Genomic DNA, 26465 nt, shown 5'->3' on the forward strand with positions numbered 1-26465 from the left:
AAAACATCCCTGATTTATTCAGGTAAAGAGATTTTATTAGAGCTGATGTATTTATTTCTCTCTGGTACTGCAGACATAAAATCAAAAACAACAAAAAAACACACACACACACGCTTGAGATGCAAAACAGTACAAAAGCCTCAACCAGCACTGGTCCAAGGTCATACTACTTCATCTTCTAAAATTATGACATCTCTCCAATACACTCAGGAAACATCACAGTCCAAAAATCATCCTATTCCAGGTGTGCCATGGATACCCAAAGCACAGACTACAGCCCCACCTTGTGCAAGCCCATCCCACGCCATGCTGAGGAACTAACCACAAGGCAAAAAAATACTCAAGTGAAAGACGTATGGTATGGAAAGCCCTGTATCCTCAACAGCCATCCAGAATGTGTGGCCCCAACCCCTTCTTTTGCAAAATAAAGATTTACCACTACCCTAGTCTGTCTAATGTCTCCAAAATGGTGTACTATTGACTTATCTTACAGCCTTTACCCAGACACTTCTCAGGCAAGATATTGGAAAAACTGGATTTTGGGGGGAAGGTGGTAAGAGGATGAAAGCAAGACCCCTGCCCAGCACAGATGCCACCAGACAGCAGTTCTCTGAGCTCGCTTGTCTTTTTAGGGGAATATTACAGTGCTTTACAAACCAGTAGCTGCCTCGGGGTGAGATGTGAAATGATCAGCCTGAGCCATGCTTCAGCTCACAGAGAAAACATCATTTTCAGCAGTGGCAGCAAGCCTGCAGGTGAGTTCAGGTTAAAGAACTGTTATCTGGGAAAAAAAAAAAATAATCCCCCAACATATAAGGGTTAGCAGCAGAGATAATGGCATTTTACTCAGCAGGTTTCATCTGCTATGAAATTTGGGGAAAATATTCCACAAGCATATTACCCACTATCTGAAACTAGCACCAAAATTTACTCCTGTACCAGCAAGCTCTGTTTACAGGACATTAAGATAGTATTCCTTTCCCTCCTGCCAAGGGATAAGGGCCAAGTAAAAGCTATGCAAAAAGTCAGAGCGATTAATCTGCTAAATCTGTGAGTCAGCACCTATCACATAGGAGTAAAACAGTTAATTTCACAGCTTCAAAAGACAGCAACAAATTTCATGCCTTCCTGAATCGAGCAGACATCAGCTACCCCCTCCCCTGTAGGGCTGAAAAGGCTTATAGGTTTAAATCCACATTTCATTTGAAAATAGACTGCCACAGCACTGTGATAGTATGATAAACTGACAGAGTCTGCAAGTTAATTTGTAGCAGCCTTTAATCAAGTCCATTTCTAGTGGTTTTCCTTTATTATTGTCTCAGTGTCAAGGACAAATTAAAAGTTACGACAAAGATGTCAAGTGCATCTCCATAACAACGACCATCTTTGAGATTCACCGCCACTAATATCTGTATGTGTTTCCACAGCCCAGCACACAAACACGTCACCAAAGGGCACATATGAAAGTCCAAATAATGCCATCACCTTTCAATCATGCATATGTGAAAGCTTCTCCTATCCATGGGACCTTTCATCTTTTAGCTGCTGCCCATGGACATGGGCTTTCTCCTGAGGCTGCCCAGAAGAGAGCAAGAGACTGACAGCCAGAGCTGGAGACGAACTGCTGCAGAATTAATGCTCTCCTTAAAGTCTGAGTAGGCAGAACCTGACAGTCCTTAAGTACCATCCACTGGAGACACTGCCTTTAAAAAATTGCCTCACTTGGATCAGCAGTTTGAGTTAACAGCTCCCTTCAATAGCAATCTACAAAGCACTCCCCCCTCCACTTTTGTTCTTACTCCAGCTACAAGTTTCCCTCAAAGGCCAAGACTTAAAAAAGAAGACAACAAACATACATCCTCATTATTATAGGAGCTGATTTAAATAAATAAAATTCTACGCATTTCCTTGAATTTTTAACAAATCCTTTATAACTTTTTATAAGTTTAAGTCTCTTATTTTGAAAAAGTTTAGATTTTATATGATAAACACAGATACTGCAACAGGATAAATAAAGGACAGAAAAATGGTGGCTATATCAGATTAAATGCATCCCTCAAATTGAACTTTCTTGCCTCTTTTCACTGAATGTTGTATGTTCTTGTATGCAAAACACATGGTTTGTCTTAGCTGGTTTGGGAAGGGAAAAATTCACTCTGGATGACAATACCACTTGGACAATTCACATAATCATTGAATCATCTTGGTTGGAAAAGCCGTTGAAGCTCCTCCAGTCCAACCATGAACCTCACACTGACCATTCCCAACTCCACCAGATCTCTCAGCGCTGGGTCAACCCGACTCTTCAACCCCTCCAGGGATGGGGACTCCCCCCCTGCCCTGGGCAGCCCATTCCAACACCCAACAACCCCTTCTGGAAAGAAATGCTTCCTAAGAGCCAGTCTGACCCTGCCCTAGTGCAGCTTGAGGTCATTCCCTCTTGTCCTGGAGCTGGTTCCTTGGTTCAAGAGACTCATCCCCCCCTCTCTGCACCCTCCTTTCAGGGAGCTGTAGAGGGCCATGAGGTCTCCCCTCAGCCTCCTCTTCTCCAGACTAAACCCCCCCAGTTCCCTCAGCCGCTCCCATCAGACCTGTGCTCCAGACCCTGCACCAGCTCCGTTGCCCTTCTCTGGACACGCTCGAGTCATTCAATGGCCTTTTTGGAGTGAGGGGCCAAAAACTGAACCCAGTCAGCGAGGGGTGGCCTCACCAGTGCTGAGTACAGGGGTAAGATCCCTTCCCTGTCCCCTGCTGGCCACACTACTGCTGACACAAGCCAGGATGTCATTGGCCTTCTTGGCCACCTAGGCACACTGCTGGCTCCTGTTCAGCCGGCTGTCAATCACCCCCCCCCAGGTCCCTCTCTGACTGGCAGCTCTCCAGCCACTCATCCCCAAGCCTGTAGCGCTGCTGGGGGTTGTTGTGGCCCAAGGGCAGCCCCCGGCATTTGGCCTTATGGAAACTCCTCCAGTTGGCCTCAGCCCATCACTCCAGCCTGTCCAGGTCTCTCTGCAGAGCCTCCCTACCCTCGAGCAGATCAACACTCCCACACAACTTGGTGTCACCTGCAAACTGAGTGAGGGTGCACCTGATCCCCTCATCTAGATCATCAATAAAGATGTTAAACAGGAGGGGCCCCAAAAATGAGCCCCAGAGGACACCACTGGTGACTGGCCGCCAATTGGATTTAACTCTGTTCATGGTGCATAGAGTAATAGCAGGAGGTGTGTTGAATCCTTTACCCTACAGTGCTGCTAGGCATTACCCTACAGAAAGACAATACAAAAAAATGCAACAAATATTAAGACACTACTGAATTAACCCTTCTAGTTAGAAAGATTGAGATTTGGGGAAGCTGTGATAAGACAGAGGGGTTTTCTCTCTGCTTTCACCAACACCCTTGCTCCCCAGCCAGCTTACCTGCCATGGCTGGACAACTCCAAGCCCTGAGCAGCTCTACAACACAAGTTGGTGCCGGGACTCTTTTCCAGATGGGGATCAATAGTCACTTCCTAGGCTTGCTTCCTTGGGAATTAGGATTATACCAGCCAGCCACTGAGAAAGCGGTGTTGGTGTTCTACAGGACGCGCAGATACAGACCTGGCGGAGAGCTCTGATGTGGGGGGCTGCACAGTCACTTAATGAACTGCGTGATTATGGGCTAGGATGGATATAAGAGGACAGCTTCTGAATTTAAAGCCTGCACCACAGCTCAGGACACCACATGCAGTTGTGATGCCCAGAAATGTGAGAAATTCTTCTGAGTTGTGCCTTCATCCCACTCAGCTGTAATATCGAATAGCAAACCTTCCATATAACAAAATCCTTATACCAAAGAATGGAATTTGTGATGAACATTTTGGAGCCTAAACATCAAGCCTTGTACTTCTCAGAGTCAGCCTACATGACAGCCCAACATACAAGCTGCTGCCTAATACAGTTACAATACCAAAAACCTGGAAACTAAGCTCCATTTCTTTCAAGCTTCAACTAACCAACAACCCTACACTACGTTTCCACACCAAGAGAACATTTTACCCTTAGCTTTCCTTGTGGACAGAAAATGAGGAAGGTATTGATATTTCACCTCCATTTTGTACACTCATTTCAACAAGAAGGCAGCCCCGTGTGGCCCAATATTGCATTCAGTTTGCAACAGCTGTCACTTGCACCTTGCCAGGACAAGTACACAAGCTATGACATTAAGATCAAGACCCATACTGAGAAAACTTACTGTGCTCTCCTTTAAGGATTATCTGTGGGAACTGTGATGGCTTTGACAAATCCACCTGCCAAAGGACACAGGACTGCAGTAACCACTGAAGTCATACATGCAACCATGCCCTCAGCCTCCACTTCTGACTGTGAAGAGGTACCAGAGCTTACAGAGATGAGGAAGCAGAGCCAGCCATGAGCTCTCTCCACCCAGGCAGAGACTGAGGACAGAGACCCAGCTTGGGACACAAGGACACCATGTCAGTAGGTCAGCACAGCCCCCAGGCCATGCCTGCAAGCTCTTCAACCCTCTGTGAGTACCAATGCATCAGCTCAACCTTCATCCTTCAAACTGGCCTAGCTCTGGACCAGGAAGTTATCAAGACAAATTGAAGCAGCAGTTCTGCAAAACAGATAAAGCCACAGTTGGATATTTAATGGCTCTCCAGATAAACATTTCAGGTGTGCGGTAATGAGCTAATCTGAGCATGAGAGCAGAACTTGTTTTTTAATACCAGCAACTCAATTCTTCAGCATTAGCTAATTTGTTTAATCAGGTATTACTATATCAGAAGCTTTAGCATCTCTAGAAGTAGCCTGAGCTTTTCCATAGAAGTCAACCTCAGTACAAGACTGGTACGAGGTTCAAAGACATACAAACTTCAAGGCGGACTTTCTTCAACTTGTTCAATACCAATCATTTGAACATATGATTTGGTGGTTGGGGCAGGGTTGGTATGGGTTTTTAGTACAGACACAAACCCCCATGAGTTTGCTGATCAATACAGTCCCAAGTGATCCTACACTTCTCCAGCACGTGAACCCATCTAGCATTCTGTTTAGCTCATGCTGATGTTTTGGTTGCTCCCTTAGCACAATTAAGAAATCACACCTTTGCAATGCAGCAGCCTCTCTTAGCCATACTGCATATTCAAGTCAGCACAATGAGATAGGTTCTTTCTTACAGCCATAGATTTTAAGCATCTTTCAGGCCATATTTAGGGAATCTAGCATGACGTGTTGCAGCTTTAGTATTTTGTTGATCAGGTAAAGCATTTAAAGGCTTTGAGTCCAGTAAATCTGATTTTTAAGACCCAGCCTTTCACAGCCTCAACACCTCTTCTCCATGAGCTGTTCCTTCTTTCACATAAATACATGCAAAAACCCCAGACCAGCAACTGAAAACAAAATAGAGCCAGAGTTGCACTCCTTGTTTCAAACAGCAAAACCTGAATTCCCATAGAATAGGTTAAATCTTTCAAGAAGTTTTAGATTTAAAATCTGCCCAAGTACTTAAAAAGTGACAGGGGGCAAGGGAATATTTAGCTTTTCTTAGAAAGGTTTGTGTATTTGCAAAACAAAAAAAACTACCAAAGCGAAACCCTAAACAAAATCAAGAACCCACTCTGCTAAAAGGTGTACTGAGCTCATCAGCCAGATTCTTACAGGCTGCCCAGAAGGAAAGACAAGTACACTAAAAGGTTTTAGATTTAAAAACCTTTTAGGTTTAGATTGAAAACCTTTTAAAAGATTTTAGATTTTAAACATCCAAACAATTGTACTTCCATCTGTTAATGTGTTCAAGAGCCTACTCACCTCTCTATTCTTTCCCCATCCTTTGGTTAAAACTTTTTCAAAAGGGAGTGAAGCATCAGCAAGCTGCCTTTTTAATCAAAGAAAGGTAAAGAAACAGAAAATGGAAGCATAAACAACTGACGCATTAAGACAGCATTGTCCCTGTAGTCCTAAGCGCAGCCCAACCCGCTGCTCTAGGATCTGTCATTTATTTGATCTGAACTGCTGCATATGAAAAGGACTGACCTATTGGAGCAGAACTTTGTTTTCCAGATGATCATGACAGCACTGGAAAAAGTACTGGGGTTTTACCTCAAGGGCAAAGACATCCAAAACAGTATCATGCCCAATCAACCGCAGCACCTCATTCTGCACAGGAATCTTTCCCATGCCACTGCAGTTTACAGCCCAAAGTCTGAAAAACATAAACCAGCCCTAATACTACTTTGCAGTAGAATGTCAGGCTGAGCTGCAGCTGCTCCATAGCCGCCTTGGACTGTGCTCAGCTGCACTCACAACAAAGCTGGGGCATGTAGTCGAAACACTAATCCCTCTTATCTCACCATCAGTAACCTCCACTCATGAGTCACAGCCCTTCCACTGCAGATCACGCCTTCTGCCACAAACACGACATGGTGCCTTCTTGCTTCGCATAGCTCCCTCATGTAGCAGCATGAGAATGCAAGAGTCAAGTTCTATACAGACAACGCAACAGTTACACTGGCAATACACATTGCTACTAACTGAACAACTGAAAAGGAAAGGGTAGCTTCTCTGCCTTTTCATTTCAACTGCGTGTATGTGCCCAAAAAGTTCCTTTTGGGAATCCCCAGCCTATACGAACCAGATTTTAGATGAGTGATTATAGAAAACTATTTAGTGATTTCTGCTACTGTTACAAACAGTGTGATCTGGGGCCAGGGAAACCTTAAGTGTTGTTTTGAGGAGAGGGAAGAGAGGCTCTCAGAAGCTTCTGCAGCTGAACATCCAAGTGACATTGACAGATTAGCAACTTTATGTTCAGCCTCCCTATAAAAATAAATTTTTAACCTTGTAATAATTAAAGAAAAAAATAATCTTGGTGTGAATTATAGCAACTACTCTGAATAAAACCATGAAATTATAAATGGCAGAGAAATACAAGTGCTACACCCAAAACCATGTTAATCTGAAACTGCTCACTGCTTTTCATTTGTATTTCACATTTACAGGACATATCTTCTGTAATTCCTGTTTGTAGAATATCCATTACCCATCTATTAATGAAGCCATCCAGTAAAGACCCATACAGGCTCACACCTTCTGTTACACCGCTGCAAGTCCAAAATCAAGTTCTAAATCTAAATCCAAAATCTAAATCTCTTCAAATCAGCTCACCACTGTGCTTCTCCACCAAGACAGTATCCTACTGCCTAGACTTTCATAGCAAGGTAAATATCTAAAACTCTACCCTCCAACACATAAAAAAAAATCCCTGCTGCCATCCCAATATAAAAATCAAGCAATAAAAGAGAAAGCCAGACTCCCAAGAATACTGAAGGCAAGAACACAACTTGAGTAGAGATGTTCGTTTGCCTCACAGTGGTCAGAAATATCCCCATTTGTGTAAATACAGCCTTAGTCAACAGAGCGACAAATCTGTACATAGATAAATGTCACGCACTGACGTCAGTGCCAGAGCAACCTAATCAAAGTACAGCCTTCATCTATTTTTAAACCCTAGTTAAAGTATGTCTTTAAAAAAAAAAAAAAAAAAAAAAAAGAGATACCATTAAACCTCATCTTTTTAAAAACATCCCTGATTTATTCAGGTAAAGAGATTTTATTAGAGCTGATGTATTTATTTCTCTCTGGTACTGCAGACATAAAATCAAAACTATACCCAACCCCAAAACTAGCTGTTCCATCCGATGCGTCACTTCACTAGAAAGCAGAAGATAAGTATTTGGGAAAGCATACACATCAGATTGGCACTAGCATTTGTATTGGAAATTTACCCAGACAGGTTAAAAATAACACCTCGAACATTCGCAGCCATGCTGAAGGTCGCTTTCAGCAGAGCTGCTGTTTTTATAGTAAGAGCTTCTGGTGACATGTGACTTGCTATTGCAAGTATTTTTGTCCCCAGAAAACATGCTGCACAATCAGGTTCCCTTGGCCAAGAATTAAGGTCACGGAGGTCGGTCACAACCAATACAACTGTGCCACAGCAGAGAAATCAAGCCCAACACCTATTTGATTGACTTGTTTTCCTTCTCTAAAACTAATCCTCTGCTGATTTATATTGAAAACAGAAATTTCTGTCTACCAGCATGCTCTGGCCAACATTCTCATTATGCATTTCCATGGTTTTAAGCCCCATTAGCACAGGGTCCAGTTTCAATAATGTGAGAGTCAGCATGATGCGAGAGGTGTTTACATGGACCGGGCTGCAGAGCTTCCTAGTCTTCTGGCCTTGCAGAGTACCAGCACAGAGAGAGCATCACTACCTTCAGAAAGGTGCCTTTGAAGTCAGCTGGCTGATGGTCCAGGAGAACTAACCTGAGGGTTATCTCCACGGTGACCCTGGGGAGTCAGGCTGGGCTCCATGGCCTCCGTTTAGAAAGGAAGCGATTCCAACCAGGAATGCCTGATGCTGCCTTCAGCTCTGGCTTCACTGCCATCTCAAGGACTTCACAGGTGCAAGAGGCCTTGCTGCTTCCTTACAGTTGTGAAGTTTTGTACAAATGCTTCATGTGGCAGGAAAGAAAGTGCCTTCAACAGTTAAATCTTCAATTTAGGGGAATGGACTCTATTGTGAAGCTTTATCCTTACTGGAGACAACAGCAGGAGACAACCGGCTAAAGGACAAAAGAGAAGGCAGGCCACGCAATGTCACAATCCAATCCACACTGCAAATTCATACTTCAAGGCTGAATTTAAATAAGCAGATCAGAATCATGTTACAGGAGGAAACAACCAAGTACCTTTTAACAGCCAAGTCCCTGTTCCCATCAGAGCTTTTCTAGAGTATTTTACGTTTCTTTTTTGAAGAGCACGGGAGGAACAGAGATCATTTTTTGCTTTTTCATCCCTATCAGTCTTCTTCCCTTAATGTTTGCCACCTTTCATACATGCTATGTTCAGCACAGACTCAACACAGGATAAAGCTTGAGCACATATTTCTACAGGGTAATTGGAACCAAAGTGAAACTACACCAAGTCCTCAAGTCCCCTCTGCCTTCCTCTCCAGCAGTCCAGGTACACCGCTTGTTACAAAGGCTCATCACCACTTCACATGGCAACAGTCTCATTTTCAAAAGATTGCTTGCCCACCCTCCAGCAACTTGCAGGGCACTAACTATAAAATCCTTGTGCCCCAAGACAGAGTCTATTGTCTTTCCAGGAATGGAAGAATCCCCTGTTTTGTTTTCTAAGGGTGGCTTGTTCTCAAATATTACCAACTTCTTCACACGTGAGCAGACATCCCTCATCACCGGAACTTGCCAAAGCCACTGCTTGGTGTTAGTACAGCTGAGCAGTTAACCACACATAATGAACCCAAGCCCTCTTTCCAGGCTGTCCTTGAAAGGAGAGGTGGTATGGATTAGACGCTATTTGTAACGGCTGGTAGCAAGTGTTCACATTGATCTCCTATCCTCGTTCTTTGCTGGGTTTTAAAGGGAGAGACTTGCTGTTTAAAAGAAGCAAGAATCTTTAATTCATTGTCAGCACTTCCTTTGGCTGGAATATAGAACTGATATACAGGTTTGTTGAAGTGATCTGTACTTAACAGATAAATGAAGATACCACCTTCATGAAAGATTTCTGACTTCTTATTCCTCACAGAGGCACAGAAAGTAAAGGCCTGTTTAGCATCTAAGGTATGCTACGCAGCAGCCACCCAGTAAAAAGCTGTCGGTGCAGAACAGAAAGATTTTTATTCAGTGGAACATGAAACCTTCATCTATAACATACTCGCAGTCATCAGTGAAACAGCACGCCAAGGGGAGCCGTAAATCAGCAGTGCCAAATGCAGCCTGCAGGATGCAGCTGGGATGCCTGACGTGGCTACCGGCGCCCTCCCGCTCCCTCGGAAAAATTGCATCTCCAGCCGCTGCGACCTCCTCCAAGCACTAACTCTAACAGTAAGGTACTGCTGGCTTCTCAGCTTAACCAGACAGAGCAATACAGAAAGGAAGAAAATAAATCTTCAGCAACAAATAAAAGCCAAACAAACAAACAAATAAGGTTAAAAAACAAGAGAAAAGGAAAGAGAAAGATTAAAATCAGGCACCACTTGGTGAGATCATATATATTCCTCGACTTGTGAAGATGCATATGAAGATGAAGATAGATGTTTATTGATTTTTCTCTCAACCAAGGGGCTGCCTTATTTAATGGAAAACAGCAGAGATAAACCTCTTGGATAAACTAGCAGTGGAAGAATCCATTTCCCCAACAGAAAGAATCAATGATTATCCATTTTCCCTTTTATCCTCCTAGTCACACAGCGAATTTGAGAAAACAAGCTAACAGCAGCTCCCATCTGCTCTCTTCCCAGATGTTTCTTCAGCTAAAGAATCCACAGCAGAGTCTGCACCAAACCTATTTTAATAGGATTTTCCTACCAAACTTGAGCGTGATAAGTAAAGCAGCTTCACTTTGAATGCTAAATTTAGTGCAAGTCTGCAGCTGGACTGTACAACCCATAGAACTGGACATGCAGAGGTGGTCTCCCGGGACTAAGCAGTTTTGTCCAGATCTTTTTAAATTGGAAATACACCAGCTTGCAGATCTGGAGCAGCACACGGACCTTAATTACGTGAAGGAACACAAGTACAGAAAAACAAAGTCTTTAAGCAAGAACCATGCTGAGAGCTCTGAAGTCCCCTGCAGCACTTTCCCTACCCCCCAACAAATAAAACTCCATATTCGGAGGGGGGTGGAGGGGTGGTGGGAGGGGGCGGAGGAATACAAAGTACATTTACTGTAATACACACAGATGAAAAATTGTAATTGCTCTGACTTGACATCTGGTTTCTATTTCACTTCCATTATATCAGATTACATAACAAACAGATGATGTACTAGAGCTACAGCCTTCTTCTGAAAGTCTTGTGCGGATTTGGTGTTTACATTCTTGTTCATAAAAATTTAAGCTATGCCACACACACAGAGGCATGTTTGAAGCAGACAAAGGCAAAGACAAACGAGCAGTTTTCAAAGGAAAAAATAAGACTGATTTGGGGGAGAGGGTGTGGTGGATGTGTGTTTAAATCTGTATAGAAAATATTCCATTTCACAATCCAGTTCAGAAATTAAATGTGCATATAACAGTGCTTACAGCTGTACAGACAAAGTTTGTAAGAACAAGTTACAAAGAACACACAAGTTTACACATGGGTGAAACAGTTAGGTAAGCAAGTGCCAAATTTAATGATGCAAACACAAATTCCTCTCTGCCCTGTCACGTTACTGTTATCTAACAAAATGCAACTCTCCATTGCTCATGCCCCCCTCCCCGCCTCCATCTTCTAATTTGGATCTGTAAAATGATTTTTTTTCAGACAATAGTACTTTTAAGTTACTTCTGCTGTCGTAGTGACTCACAGTCTTAAGAGCACATGAAAATTGGTAACTTTCAAAATCAGACATCTACTTTGCTGACCTTGTCCCTAGACACACATTATAAACTTTCTTCTGAGTCAACAGCACATCCTTCCTTCGCAGCAATTCAGGAAGTCATGCAGTTGTTCTAAAGCTGATTCAGCTGAATACAGGTGATCTTCGTATGTCAGTGAGGTTTCAGATCATCTTCACTATGCAAAACCTGTGGTGTGCTTATATCAGAGCAGATTACAGATTTCTTTCCAGAGTGTGGCTGCATGTACTTCCTTCCTCAGCGCTGCAAGATGCAACGAAACAGTTGCATCTGAGTACACTGCATTTCAGAAAGAGAACATAACATAGTTGCAGAGTTCCAGTAACATACAGTAACGTCTCTGAAGCTTCTAAATCATGTGCTCAAATACACAATTTTATGCCCTGTTCCCCATTACCAGTTTGAATGAATCTTCCTTCCTCAAAACACAACACACAGAAATGAACACCAAGAGCGGTAAAATCATGCAGCTTGTGATGGTCCTGTGCTTCTCTATAGGATGTTCAACTTTTATCTGGAACAACTCTATGTCATTTACAAATCCCATATTCACAGGAAATTGTATCCACAAAATATTTTCCACAGTTAGAACATGAAGCAAGTAACTCCAAACTTTAAGTTACCTCCAAGCTTCCAACTGCACATTTGTCAGCTTGGACTCCTTTACCTGCACTTTTGCATATGTTTATGTCCTGCACAGCACAAGTTGAGTATTTTGGCCAGCAAAAGCATCCAGATTATCAAGCACCATAACAGAAAGAATTATATATACTCATCTAATGTATTACATTACTCTATACTCATCTTGGTTCTCTGTTTTGTTTCTTAGCAGCTCTAAACCTCTCCTATACCACTCGCAATCAGGCACAACACTGGACTAGATAAGTACTTGAGTAGGCTGAAGGGAACACATTCTATGATTGGATTTATAGCTTCAGTAAAGACTAATTCCAATAAGGACTTTCCCATTTTGGCCTCCAGCAACCTCATCACCTCAAGTTACTTTTAAAAGAAGCAAACATGGGACTCATTCCGCACAAGAAGAATAAAAGAGGTAGAGAAACAACCACTACAATTTGAGGGTGTAAATTTTGCCCTGTAAGGGGACCAACGGGTCTTATATGGAGAAAAGGAGACCTAACACACAGCACAGGTTGCATAAATCCAGGCATACACTCCTATCATGCAGCTTTTTAACTCTGTCTCATTCACAACCACGTCTAAGAACTCATCATTTTTCTCTGCACAAACCCACTCACAGGAAATTTTGCAGGATGCGTTATCCCTTTGATAGCTAAAGATTTCCGTGAATAATGTTGGAGGCAACTCCTCTTTCACACACCCTACTAAAAGAGGTACAAGCAAATGCAACAACTGACTCTTTCACACACTTAACTAGTCAGGCTTGCAGGTATCTAACATTGCTTTTGGTAGAAGTGGAATAAATCTCATTTTAAACCATTAGAACTAACAAAAATTTTCTAATAAAGATTTTCTGTACTCTGTCTCTACCAAAACAGCTTGGCATCAGCAGGCTCTAAGAGCTAACTGGTAGCCCCAACATCTGAACCAAATCAACAAGATCCCCATGCTTTGTTTGGGAAATGCCTGCCAAGACCCACTGCAGATGGGACCTCTTGAAGTAAGTTAGTGACATTTAAGTTGAAGTCAAAGATGAAAATAATAAAAGCATTGACAAGTATCACCTTAATGTCTTCTGATTCCCAAAGGCCAGCTACTGGCTTTTCTCCCCACCTTCTTACAGAAATCTGCACACATTTATCTTACATAGTATGCAGATGATCTCAGAAATGTTGAGGGCATTACTCATGGGCAGACAAGTGGAAAAATACCCAAAATTACCATCGTTTTCAAGCAGCCTATCCCTCAGGTACAACAGGTATCTGCTGCCAGCCAGGCAAACAAAAGCAAAAAGGATATTTTGCCAGTGAAAGAGAATCACTTCTGGTCACATCTTAATAGGTTTATTGTTAAATACCAAGCAAGTAGTATTAATCTTAGAACAAAAAGACTGTACTAGATGTATTCAACTTCTTACCATGAGGTGCTTTTTCCTTCTGAACATTTCCCTACTGAATTAGGTTCTTAGCAAGTCCAGGAAGGACTACTCGAAGCAGTGGCTTAGGGAAAGACAGAAAGGAAAAAAAGAAAAAAAAACAACAATGGCACCTTCCATTACAAACATCAACCACTAAGATATTTAAGGTCTCCTAAGGAGGTTCCATGAAAACAAATCACAGATGCATCAGCTCAGAGGAAAACAGGGAGCAGCAAGGAGCAGAGGCAGAGCTGCTCCAGCCAACAGCCCCTGTTCAGATGAGACTGCAAGGGACAGCGGTTCCTTACCCCAGCACATAGCTTATAATACACCTCCACTTTGCTTCTCTTCCTGAAGACCAAAATTAGTATGCTTCCATTCCACCTTCAAAATATCCTCAGGTGTCCAGCTACTAAAATGCATCAGGGTTGCATTACAGCAATTGCCTTAAAACAATTTAACTGCAACAGCTCTCTTAAATAAGAAATCATAGTGGTTGTTGGTATTACTCAAAGGTAGCCTGCTATTTTGGTAGTTTGGTAAGGCAAAGTTTGCAATTGGGATAAAAATCTGTCATTGGACTAGGAAAAAGTTAACCAGTTCCCAATACCCTGTGTCAGCAAGGAAAGGTGCCTTTACACCAGCCACTATTTCGCCTGCAAAAACCCCAAAGGATCCAGCTTTCCTTTCTATGACATATTCACGCTGAAGACAGAAACACACAACGCACTCCCGAGGGAAACCCTCACATTGGCAAGAGGGCAACCACCCACTAGCCAAAAGGAGAAACAGCTTTACATTTCGGCATGGATAAACTACCACCTAATTTGAATCACTTCAAGTTACCCTCCAGCTGAACTCTTGCTGGCATTACCTTACCTCACTCCCAGTAAGATACCGTGCCTACATCATCTCCTAGTCCATGCTGATGAGATGTTTATAGCTGGTGAAGAAGTTCAAAGCAGTGGATTGTTCTCTGAATACCTCCTCCTGCTGATGAGGATTTGTTCTTTGAATTCCTCCTCCTGCTGAAAGGGGGCGGCGGGGGGAGGAACAACAAAAAACAAACAGGCAGCAAAGGGGGTCCTCTCCAAAAAATCTGCACATAGCCCTAGTCATAACAAGTCCTCAAGCATGCCAAAAGCAGAACAGCGAACTCCACAGGGATGACGAAGGATGCAGAGAGAGTTTTAATTTTATGCTTCCTGACATTTTTATTTAGAGCAGCATACGACTGTGAGAAAAGGGGCTACATGGCTCTGACTTTCTCGGAGGCCAAGATGAAAAAGGAAAAAGCTGTTTCTTCAGCACCAAAATTTTAAGTAGTTATTCATTCCTGCTTGTCATCTGTAAGCAAACTACTCCTCCATTCATTACAGACTGGCAGAATGCAAAGGCGTAGTGCAGAAGCCTTCACTTTTACTATTATAAATGATGCTATTTTTGCCTTTAAGCCTCCGGTATCACAAATCACATATCCTTCACATGCATCACCCCCAGCTCCCCCCACTCAGCTATTGTCTCTTCCAGAGCTGTAGGTGTTTTCTTCCCGTAGCTTTACCTGCTGAGAACAATCGGGAGCGAGTTGTGACATCTGGCTGCTCTGCTACGGTGCGGCAGTGTTGCAAAGAATCGCGTGTGTAAGGCTGTGTACAACTGCTTATTTATAGGACAGTCCAATTAATAAAGAGCTGCACACAGCCAGCAAACCACGGCTGACAACACAGCTGTCGCAATGACTGTCCAATTTGTGCTTAACCCCCCGAGCTTTCAACATTAACGTCACCTTTCAACACAGGAGAACAAACTGCCACAGCCGTTCACCATCAGACAATGCCAGACATCCAAAGCCTCAGCACACATTGCATTTTCTGCCCTCTCATCTGTTTCCACCAGCAATAAGTTTTCACTTCTGCTCAAATGCCAGACAAAACATCTTTAAGCTGCCAGCATGCTTCTCCGCTGGCACAGCCAAGGGCACTCTGCAAAGGTCAGTGGTTTGAAGAATCTGCGCAACGTATCAAAAAGCCCTGTGAGCATGTGATGCTTGGAATGAGAGACTGATCCATAATTAGATGTTTCAGTGTTTATTATCCTGGAAAGAGGTCCACAGCAGCATTTCACAAGTCCAATACGGGGGGGGGGGGGGGAACAAAACCCACACAGCCGAACTTACTTTCTCAGCATCTAAAATTTGGAGCCCAGCAACAGTGCATGGAGCCCAGACTTCCCTAGCAGAGGCAGGGCTGTCCACTTCAGTCGTGTTTAAGAGCCTTATAGCTCAAATACCTGTGAGTGCATCTAAACACATGAATCAGATATGTGGAAGTTCCAAGTCAGAAATTTTCTAGTTAAAGGAATCAGCAGGCGATAAGTGAAAGCGTCCAGCAAGCTCCGTTAGTTTCAATTTGTGAGAAGGAAGGAGGAGAAACACCCCAGCCTGAGTTTTCCTCTTCTTGTCTTCCCTGTGCACAAAGGTATCCTCTGCACTCCTTAGTCAGCAAAATTACTAACTTGGAAGTGGCAGGGAAGTAAATAAAGGGGATCTAAGCCAATAAATCACTTAATATATTCTTTGTATTGGCAAATTTTAACAAACCAGGATGTCATTAACAACTTGCAAATGTGACAAAAACAGTCAAGCTCAGAGACATGATGAAAATGCAGTCTTGTGGGAAAACAGTAAAAAAAATAATATTAAGAGAGTGAATACTGAGCATTCTGCCTCTTTCAAAATAAGAGCCAGCTACCGTCTCACTGACAACAGTTTCTAAACACTACTTACTAATTCTCAGTGCAAAATAATTCCAGTTTAAGATACTGAGGAGGAAAAAAGCCACTAGAGTTCAAAAGAAATAGTCCCATGCTTGTTTCTTTCAAGAGAAAAAAAGGAGTTCCTAGCACAACAAAAATAATCTTTCAACACAACTATGTCTCATACTCTTTCTTGCTAAAGCCACAAATACATCTGTGTCTGAAGTAACTACAAGCATAATTATTTCAATATAAACACAAGTTCCTTTTGCAGAGATCTGCAGGCTTCAGGAGTTCACAAAGCAAAATGAAACACCGCAACCACACTCTTTTATGCCAGCCCTGTTTCCACTCACCTTCCCCAGGAGGGAGGGCTCATCCTACTGCACCGCAGGCCAGCACAGTCTGGCTCCCACGGCTACAGAAATCCAACGCTCACAACTGGCAGTTCCTGAACAACTATTCTCCAGGCAGCCTCTCATGAAGAAAGCAGCTTCAACAGTAAAATATAAACCAAAATAATCAGGAAAGAAGGAATTTTAGAGACTGTATGAAGCTATTTTTAAATTCTTTCCATAAGGAAGGAAACTGATAACAGTTTTAGGCTACAAAGACCCCTTGCTTCCTGCTGGAAGTCCCAATCAATGCAGGAGCTGCTGTTGTCTGCCCTCTTTACAGCTCAATATTGATGAGGAGCTGCTGAGGGTCTGACAGGTGTTGTAGCCTTAACAGGACAACAGCAAGGCAAGCAAGGACTGGCTTTCAATGAAAGAAAGCATCTACTCAGCAGCAGCGTCATCTGCCCTTCCTTTGAGACCAACACACCCAGAGCAAATGCATTACTAACCTGTTGGCTAGGCAAAGGCTTCACTCTGTGTGTATGTGTGTGTCCAGTTTTAACTTGCTTATCCAAAGTCTTAGCAAGGCTGGCCAAACTCAGAACTTTACAAAAACGTTGCTAGATGCATTCTGCCACACTGTGCATGCTGTGATGGGCACTGCCAGCATGCTGGATGATCCAGGAATGAGCACAGGTGAAGGTTGATACTGCAGCAACCATTAGACAGGGCAGCAACTTCTCAGAGGTCACCTCTTGGGACTACAGACACAAAGGAAGCCAAAGAGACAACCTGACATGTAATGGTCAGTGCTGGGCACCTTCCAGCCCAGAAAGCTCTCAGGATCAACCCTCACCTCCGTGGAGGGAAATAACCATGCCACATCCCAGCCAGCCTGATTAACGTGGGTATTTAATCCCCAGCTCTTCAGCAACCAGTTCCCAGGGAAAAGAAAAAGTAAAGCACACCTTAACACACAGCTTTACTCAGCAGTTTGGAAGTCTGTGTTTAGCCCAACATCACCTATCATCCACACCACGCTAATACCCCATTTATTTAAAGGTATGTTAGACACCTGAATCAGGGAAAATGAGCATGCATGTGATGACCAGGCTGCAACACCCCAAAACATCATCAGACTTCAGAAGCAACCCGATCCAACATCAGCTCGCACCAAACAGGCCCTAAGGAATAAACTTTTGCCAGTTCAGATGGGAGGAGCCCAGACAGACCAGTGGCAATGAAGCAGTATCACATGCTAGCGAACAGGATCTGTAACCACTCCAGAGTTGGTACCTGCACCAAAAGATGACCCCAGAGTCAACTTAAATGAACAGTCCTTTCACAAACTCAAGCTTTAATAACCAAGGCAGAGTTAGGATAGACATAAATACACACACACACACACACACACTCACACACATGAATACACATAACCCCACACCCCTGAGCCAACTCCAAACAGCCTTGTTGCTGTCTAACAGCATCATACACTCCTGAGCAGTCATTTTCTGCCAGAATCCTCCAATTCAGGCTAGACACAGACTCTCACTACAGGAACAGCACAAAAGCATAAACACCACCATCTGACTTTACAATTAAAAGAAGGAAAAGCACACGCAGTCTGCACACCAACACAGGTATGGGCAAGCAGCTGCCAAAAAAACACAGCGACATAACCACTGCTGCCTTTTCCTGCAATGTTCAACATCTTGTGGCTTCTCTGGCACCACCAGGCACATCTCACACGTAAGAATAAAACTACACAGTGAAATATTTTTAAATAAATGCTTTTATTCTCAAGTCTCAAGCCCTAATGGGAATAAGGGCAGGGAAGAATATTCTCTGCATATATTATGCATTAAACTTGACCAAAACATCTAAATCTCTTCCTGAATATTAGTTTACAACTAAGGAGAGGAGAAGGAAATGAAAGGGGAGACATAAATGCTGTAGCTTTAACAGTTGGCACATGATGAATTATCCTGTACTATAAAATACAGAGCTTGTCAAACGCCTGCTTTGGGCTGAGAACAAGCCACACTTTCCTTTCTGGCAACAAAGTCAACTTTAAATGGACAGTTTTCTCATCAAATGGACACATATTACAGCTCTGAAAGTATTTAAAGATACAATGCCTACCTTTTCAGGCTTCCCCCTGCCTGCAGAAGGCTAACATGGGCATTAGTATCAACAGATTGTTTGTTTTCCAAAGGACAGAAAGAATATTTGCCTAAGTTTATTATGAAACAAATAGTTTGTTTTATAGTAGCTGCAGCTGGTTTCTCAAAATTGGCAAAAATAACTTCAAAAGCTTTCATCCAGGAGCGGGATGTCTAGAAATTTTCCCCTGCCTCTCCACCAGTAGTGTTTGTTTGTATTTATATAAAGATTAAGAGAATTAAAAAAAGATAATACATTTAAATTTTAGAAATTACTCTGCCATTTGGTCCATCAAGTCATCTCAACTACTCAGTTTACAGGTAGGGGAGCTGCAGGGACACTGGTACAGTGATGCAAGTAGGAGGAGAAAGATGCTTCCAGAAAAACCAAATGCTGCTTCATCCGGGCATTCTCCAAGGAGAATCTGCTGGAGTCTCAGGGAAGCAGCAGGTTTTATCCCAACCTCTGATTCGCACTGACAAGCAGCTGCACATGCATCATTTCAGCCTCTTCAGCAGGTCCCACGCTTCTCTACAAGAATCAAAATGCAGAAAGAAGACTAAGACTGAAGTGTCAGACTGCAGCTACTCTGTGATGGGGAAAAAAACATCCTTAAATCTAAGTCCATCACTTACATTTCTTCTGTGTGTCTTTATCAGCAGGACAACATTTCATAGTATTCAGTCATTTCAAACACCTCACAACTTTGCTCCTTTCCTGCTTTACTAAGAGCTGGGAGGAACACTGTCGATAAACCACTAACATTTTTTGCAATGGCTTTAGAGAGCTACTCCAGCAAAGAGGCAGCTCTGGCCATACACTGACAGCAAGCTGCATGCATCCACAGCAGCCCACAAGCTGAGTGGCACCACTTGTCTTACTCTGATATGGCCATACCTTGTCACACCATATACAGCAACACCTGGATTACATATGGTAGATCCTGGTTACCAGCAGTAAACTTGTTGCAGAGAACGATTTTACTTCACTCAAAGAAAGAAACAACAAACCAAAAAAATTTTTTTTAAATCCCCAAACACCTTGCACTGCTTTTTGCAATAGAAAAGCAACATAAAGATGAGATTTACAGTTCAGTTGTACTTTTTTTTTTTTTTCCTTTTTAGATAAGATCAGGTTTGCAACTGGATCTCTTAACTGAGACAGGCATACAAATAGCAGTGACTGGCATACCTGAAGTGGGCTGTCATCCTTGCAATTAAATACAAGTTTTCTTCCTCCTACTTAATAAACACTATATTTCCCAAAAATTAAGTTCTATGCTATCTTTAAAATTTGCTAAGTCATTTACCATGTTTCTTACCTTCCATTTCTTGAAGCATTCAGCACTCAGTTTGCATAACAGTTGTTCAAGCAAATGGCTTTGTAGAGTTTCTTCATCCGACTACTAGAACACCTAAAGATCAAGTAACCACTGCCCAATTACTTTGGGCAAATAAGCCCAAAACTTCCATTCTTTACTGCAATGCTATCCATATTCTCCCTGACAAAAGCAAACACCAGTTCTGCTTTGCAGAATTACCGGGGAAAAAAAAAAAAAAAAAAAAAAAAAAAAAAAAAAAAAAAAAAAAAAAAAAAAAGAGCAGTCTGAACAACCAGCCAACCAGCTCAAAAGCAAGTCTTCCCAAGTGACCAAAGGTGAAGAAGTGAAATGAGGTCTCAGACTCAACTCAACAGCCCCCCCCAAAGACATCAAGCATGAAGCAAGCACAGCCAAGAACCATCGCAGATGCTCTTCTGAGCGCAGCTGCATCTCCGAAGTGACAAGGCTACGCAGATAACCTTGGAGCAGAGGACTGCAGCAGCCAAGCTGTCAAACAACTGATATGTACCAGGATAGCAAGAAGTAAGCGGGTGCGAGGAGCACCCAAGTTCACTGAAGAAAATCAGCAAAGCCTGGAGTACCAGGGTCACGGCAGGCTGGCGATTTTTGTCTCATAACCAGCATAAACACAACCCAAGCAACTGAAGTATGACAAGAAAGGCATTTGGCTTGCTCACAGTTATAAAAACACACACATTTGTTCTAGTAAATAACACAAATACACCTAAAAATATTATCCTCTAAGACAGTTGTAAAACAGTACCTTTTATATAAAATACAATTCCAGAATGTAAGAAATTAACAGAGGGGAAAAGGGGCCCAACTCATAACCTGAAATGCAGCAGCTCTGATAGCCCACCAAGCGTGCACATCCCACAGCACTCTCTTGGACTTGACCACTTTACAGCTGCAAAATTAGCAACCTCTGGCCTACTTTCGGGCATGTTAGAGTCCAACTGTATTTACGCTGACAGAGACAAGCAAAGGTTGTGACGATTTATTGACGCAAGAGCTATTTCATGCTCCATGCCAGAAATTAATCAGTGGAGGAGGAGGAATTCTTTTTAAGCACCCAGTTAGAAAGCACTTTGGTGAACTGCTAAAAACAACAAGTTGAGGTCTTGCACAAAAAATATGATCAAAATAAAATTTTTAAAGGGCAACTTTTGCACAGCAGTGACTTTAGAAAGGCTCTAGAAATCACAAGAAGCCAGTGCCTAAACAGAACTATTACGCATACCTTTCCTCATGAAAAGAAAACATATGAAAAGACTAATTCAGAGCATTCTCAAACGTTTGTTAACAGAAGCTGATTCTATGTTTGTTCAGATCACCCTGTCTCAAACACATTTAGGGGAGGCAGAAGTAACAATTAAGGTATACTGACCTTGCAAGTTGACTCTACATGCTGCAATTCTGATACTGAAAAGTAAACCAGAGGCAAAAGTCCCATGGCCTATTTGAAATAGCTACTGCACAAGCTACACTTTATAGAAAAAAAAAAGCAAGAATTTTTAAGGCAGACTGAATGAACAGCATCACCCCTACCTGCCAAGAAGCCATCATGATAAACCTGTCAAGAGTTACGAGCCTGCAGAACAGGCCTTCCACCTGCTGGAAAGAAAAAAAAATTCTAATGCCAATCAGATACTTGCTGCTGGCGGGGAACAGATGCCAAAGCCCTTCACGGTTTGTTAAGCTGTAAGGATCTCATGCATTCTCCTGGCAAAGGTTGTAAGAGACCAGTGGTACCTTATTTAGAATAAAGCAAGTGCTTGGAAGTTTCAGAGATTTTTCCTAAAGTGACAGATGTTAAAGATTCAATACTTGGACGGACTACTGGAGTTTGGTGTATGGGCTCTGGTCTTTTTATTGTTCTGGGTTATTTTTTGACCAGAGAAGAGTTTGGTCAAAAGAGCTTGGTCTAGTTCAGGCTTTTATGTCTTCCCACAAGAGCAGCTCAAGCATTTTATAGAAGAGAAGCACACTAGTGTGAAAAAAGTTTTAAACTAACATGTTTAAAACAGCCAGCATAAAGCAAAAGTCACAACTAAAGGACAGGAGGAAGTCTGCTTAACTAGAAAGTGCAAGTTTCGAATGCTGAAACAGAATAGCAAGAAATCCTTCTCAATGGATTATCTTAAAATCACTAGGCTTTAAGGGTTTTCTGCCTGAAAAATTGTCAATTGATCGAAAACACTGGAACCAACTTTACAGAAGTAGTAAAAAAACCTGCCCTCTTATCTCTCAACAAGTAAAGCAACCGAAGGGGCATCACCTATCTCCCATCTGCACCCAACTCGACTCGCTGTATATCTGAAGTGACCGCATGTACAAATAACTGCATTGATCTTGGTCTATTGATTACAAGATGAAACCTGACAGCAAAGAGTCATTACACAGTAGTTCATGGACAGCAACATCTATTTAAAAAAAAGTCAAAATACACAATGAGTACACTGCCAAGAGAGGCATCAAACCCCACACCCCCTCACCCCATGGCTCCTTGCTATTACATAAAGTCTGGTGGGGTTACACAACTACAGCAGCAGCCTTTCAGGACAAAATGCTTACCTGAAGCCAAGGCTAGTAGTTCAAAGCTCACAAACTAGACCTCACTCCTATTACAATTTTCCCTATAAAGCTATTTATGTGGTTTGGCAACATAACAGCTACAAACAAAATGAGTACATAGATTCTTGAATAGTGAAAGGGTCGGGATTGATTTTTTTAAAAAATGATTTCTTTGAATTCATCTGTCATTTCTCCAACATCCTGATCCCAGCCCTACCACAGAGCACAGCTACAGCACAGTGAGAGTTTCCAGTAGTCCCTTCTACTGCAAGCAACTCTACCTTGCTCACGGCTGGAAGTTTCTCCTGGAAGAGAAGATGGCACTAGCAAAACACTGTTTGCTCATGTTCAAGTCAAGTATCAATACACAAAGAAAGATATTTTTTTAATCTCAGTGCTGGGATTATTCAACCCTTGGTACAACCAAACCAGTGCAAAACAAAACCGATGGAATGGTTTTGTACCATTTATCTCCATCAGTATGCCAGCTCCAGTGCTTACAGTGAAGAGCTCAGATGCCACTGCTCCACCCCTCACTCGGTGCAAGGAAGCAGACCCTCAGAAACATCCATTTCAATCAAAGGAGCTCTGAAGCAAAGGGATAGGATGCAGCCTTCCTCACGCTGCAAGGTCCAACTCTGCAATTCCCTACAAAGGCCAATTCTTAAGCAGCTTCCAAAAGCAACTGGGCAGATGACAGAAACAGAAATAGGTCTGATGAAGTAAAACTTGCCACACTTAGCCCCAGAAAAATCTGTCTCACTTGACTAGAAGTTAAGAGGGGGCATTAACAGCTGTTGCCACAATCTTACCTGTTGTTACCCTCTTTCCCAGGTATCTACAGCTTGATGTGGCCAGGCTCCTAGACCTGGTCTCCCCAGAGCTGACCTTGCACAGCCATCCTTGCAGAACATACTCAGACGTCACAATTCAGGCCTTCAAAATAAATCTGATGTTCCTACATCAAAGGTGAGCAGAGAACATACAACCACTGGGAAAATTAAGTCTGGTTTTGGATTCCCTGGCAAAGCATGTACTGATTGGTTTCAAAGGAGGGTTAACAATGCCCCAGTGAACCTCACACACATGCATAGGGCTTCTGGTAACGATCAAAAACTGGTGCCACCGGTGGTACCTTCAAGCTGAGTTTCTCCAGAGATGCTGGCTGACAGGCTGTCCTGCTCTGAGTGAAGGGGGGGGGTGTTTAGTAACGAGGGAGGGGGCTACAGCTGCAGCCCCCTGTGAGAAGCTCCCCTGGCTCCAAGTAGGACCCGCCTTTGCAACAAGCCCTGGCCAATTAGTTGTGGCTCTGCAGTAACATATTTAAGAAGAGGAACCTAGGAGGAGTGGTGAAAGTTGTGAGGAGAACATCTGTGCAAACACCGAGGTCAGTGGAAGAAAGGAAGGGGGGGCGGGGAGAGATGCTCCAGAGCAGAGATTCCCCTGCATCCCATGGTGAGACAGCAGGGCTGCTCCCCTGTCACCCACAGTGGTCTGCGATGAAGCAGATACCAATTGGCAGCCTGTGGGGGGCCCCACGCCGGGACAGGTGGCTGCACCTGAAGGAGGAGGCCAAGACCTTGTGCCAAGAAGCCCCTGCTGCAGTAGCTCAGCGCTGGGAGGATTGCAACGTGTGGAGGTGACTCACACGCCTGGAGTGACTCCTGTTGGAGCTGGTTTGTGGAGAACTGTCTCCTGTGAGAGAGCGACCGTGCTGGGACAGGGGAGGAATGTCGGAAATCCACCTGTCTACCCCCTTCCCACCCCGAGGTGGAAAATGTGGCAGGACTGACCACACTACTCACTGCCTGCCCCTTGCACCACTGAGGAGGAGTGGGCAGGTGTATCAGGAGCAAAGCTGAGCCTAGGAAGAAGGGATGGATGAGGGAAAGTGTCTGCAGGATATGGTAATGCTTCTCATGTTAACTCTGTCTGTTAAGCATTGTTGGTAGTGCCTGGATTAAATTTATGTTCTTTTTTTCTTCCCCTAACGAGCCCATCTTTTGCCTGTGTCAATAATGGATGAGTTCATCCCTCCTCGTCCTTATCTCGATTTCCTGGACCCTGTGCTTTTCTCCTTCCCAGTGCTGGAGGAAGAAGGGGGACATGAGCAGCATCTTTGCTTGTTTTCCTCTTCTCAGTGCTGGGGGGAAAGGGAGGCGTGAGCAGCTGCGTGGTCCTCAGTTGCCCTCCGAGTTCAAACCACGACACAGGTGGACAAGGAAGGGCCTTCACAATCAGAAGGACACATTGTATCACCTCCCTCAGGGAAGTTAAACAACCAAAAAGAAGGAGCTTAACAGCACTCTGTAAACAGATTTAGCTGCAGTACTTGCATATTAACTAGCAAATATTCCCAATTATAGTTTTGATATACAGACTCTGCCCTTGGGCTGACAGCAGCACGGATGGGAAGTCAGCAAGCCAGTAACCCACAGAGCCAGAGGAAGGCAGAGCATAGCTCTGCTATAAGGTTCATAAGGAGCTTTCCAGGATACTGCTGGATCTGGTCTAGTCCTGAAGGGCATTTACATACTACTTAATTTTTCAGTGCTTAAAAACAAGATAAGCCTGAATCATGCTTGAAATTCAAGACAAATTCCTAAATTGTTACAGTCAGGACACATTTCTTCTGTTTGAAAGACGACATTAAGTAATCTTGATCTAGTTCAGTTTTAAATAGATCACAGGGAGACAGGAGGATCTCAAATAAGCCCACGTATATTCTTCTGTATGCAATTCAGCTTTCAGTAGGTGCAAAGTTTAATATTAGGTTCACCCTTTTGAAAGGCTAAAAATTTGTTTCAACATTTCAGCACATCAATCTATCAAGCATCATTTAGCCAAACCATGACAGTAGTTCCTGGCGGGAACACCAAGAGAGGCTGAGTATTTCAAAGCAAACAAGGGCACTGCAGTTAAAGCATCTGATTTTCCCAGTAACTGATGAAACTCATTTATGTTATAGAAACAAAATGTTTAAAATATCTGCTGATATATTTTTAGCTTTCTTGAAGGAAGAATTAATTGTATGCCACAATTCTCATTAGTTAGCACATCAAAGATGCTAATGGAGATTGCCTTGCCTGTTTTCTTCTTGCAAGAAAGTCACTGGAGCTGTGCCCCCTGCCCCAGCCAGTCTCTAGCTCTCGAACACCAGTAGACAAGGAAAAAGAAAGCCAAGTACCACAATTCAAGAAATTAGGGAAATAAAAAAAAAAATCGGGAGAAGAGATAGGAATAGAAAAGATAACAGCAACACACTGCAAAAGTGGCCACAGAGTCTCCATTTGGCCAGACCATCACAAGGGCTAAAAGCCGAAGTGGACACTGCAGTTTTACTCTGAAGCACAGCTGCAGAGAGTTAATCTCTGCTCATCCTACCTCAACAATTGTGCAATACAACCAGTTAGTTAGATCAATTACTTGAGATCTAACCCCACTGAGCATTTTTAATGTTTTTAAGTGTAAATTAATGAAACCTAGAAAACCATATAAAAGCACCCTAAAATCCATGCAATGTTGTATTTCATAGGTGGTGCCTATGAATAAAATCATTCTCATGTATTTATTATTACATGTATATGTAACAATATATTTCTGCTATCACAGTTTGGCCAAGAAAAGTATTGCATGCTTTACCCAGACCTTTGACAAGTCCACTTGGTACCTCAAACCTTGCAGGTGTCAGTGCACTTCAAAGGCCTTTCTTCCTTAACAGCCTAAATAGAAAAGAACAAAGGGTGAGGGGAAATTCATGGTATATTGCAACCTATGGGGGGGGGGGGGAGCGTGAAAGCC

General features: G+C 43.0%; 1 protein-coding gene across 5 annotated transcripts in view; it reads right to left on the reverse strand.

Moving 5' to 3' along the window:
• HDAC4 (histone deacetylase 4) overlaps window positions 1-26465 on the reverse strand; it is a 236519-nt gene that overhangs the window by 203249 nt on the left and 6805 nt on the right. The window contains exon 1 of one of the 5 annotated variants that reach the window (XM_026852599.1): window positions 19646-19694. The exons of the other annotated variants lie outside the window; for them this stretch is intronic. The gene's annotated coding sequence lies outside the window, so the exon portion shown is untranslated. Of the gene's footprint in view, window positions 1-19645; window positions 19695-26465 lie in introns of those variants that run through there. 5 annotated transcript variants of the gene reach the window in all.

Source organism: Athene cunicularia (genome assembly GCF_003259725.1).
Source record: "Athene cunicularia isolate RWA chromosome 7 unlocalized genomic scaffold, athCun1 chr7_part1, whole genome shotgun sequence".
Taxonomy (NCBI): Eukaryota; Metazoa; Chordata; class Aves; order Strigiformes; family Strigidae; genus Athene; species Athene cunicularia.